This window comes from Dipodomys spectabilis, unplaced genomic scaffold (genome assembly GCF_019054845.1).
Source record: "Dipodomys spectabilis isolate Male_0828 unplaced genomic scaffold, ASM1905484v1 ptg000012l, whole genome shotgun sequence".
NCBI classification, from domain to species: Eukaryota; Metazoa; Chordata; class Mammalia; order Rodentia; family Heteromyidae; genus Dipodomys; species Dipodomys spectabilis.
The window spans coordinates 905,655-906,338 of record NW_024870689.1 but is presented as its reverse complement, the minus strand read 5'-3'; the positions used below and the strand labels follow the sequence as shown (position 1 = coordinate 906,338).

At 33.2% G+C, this 684-nt stretch overlaps 1 non-coding gene across 1 annotated transcript; it reads left to right on the top strand.

Annotated features, from left to right (window-relative positions):
* The first annotated feature begins 318 nt into the window (after positions 1-318).
* On the top strand, positions 319-425 carry LOC122095086. The gene has a single exon (XR_006145031.1). It is a non-coding gene; the product is annotated as a U6 spliceosomal RNA (small nuclear RNA).
* Positions 426-684: the final 259 nt, after the last annotated feature.

Sequence of the window (684 nt, the reverse complement as noted above, 5' to 3'; positions counted from 1 at the left end):
TTTTGGCATCAATAAGCAAAATCCCAAAATTAAGCATATTTAAAACATTAAAACTTTTAACAAAACTTAACAGTTGCTGCAATGTTCATTTTGACAGGTGCCTTGAATAGAATAATTGAATTCTTCCACCTACACATCTCTTGAACTACAAATATCTGGAATTATTTTGTTTTTGGCATGTCTATCTTGATTTTATTCTTAAATGTATGCTTATGTAAGAAATACATGATTCTAAAATTTCACAACTATTCTTTTGAACTTGCTTTTTGTTGATTGTCTAGTTTAATAAAATCAAACTTTATATATAAAAAATGTTCTGTGCTCAATTTATCATCTCATACACTAACATTGGATTGATACAGAGAAGATTACCATGCACCCTGTACAAGAATGACATGCAAATTCTTGGAGCGTTCCATATTTTTGCAACAACAGATGCTGAAAGGTATGTGGCCACAAAGGAACCATACTGCATTCTTGGTGGGAGTGTAAACTTGTTCAACTACTTTGGAAAGCAGTATGGAGGTTCCTCAGAAGACTCCACATAAAACTCTCCTATGACACAGTAATCCCACTTTTGGGGATTTACCCAAATGATGATAAACAAGACCATACTAAAACTACCAACACAACGATGGTTATTGCAACATTATTCACGATAGCTAAGATATGGAACCAACCCAG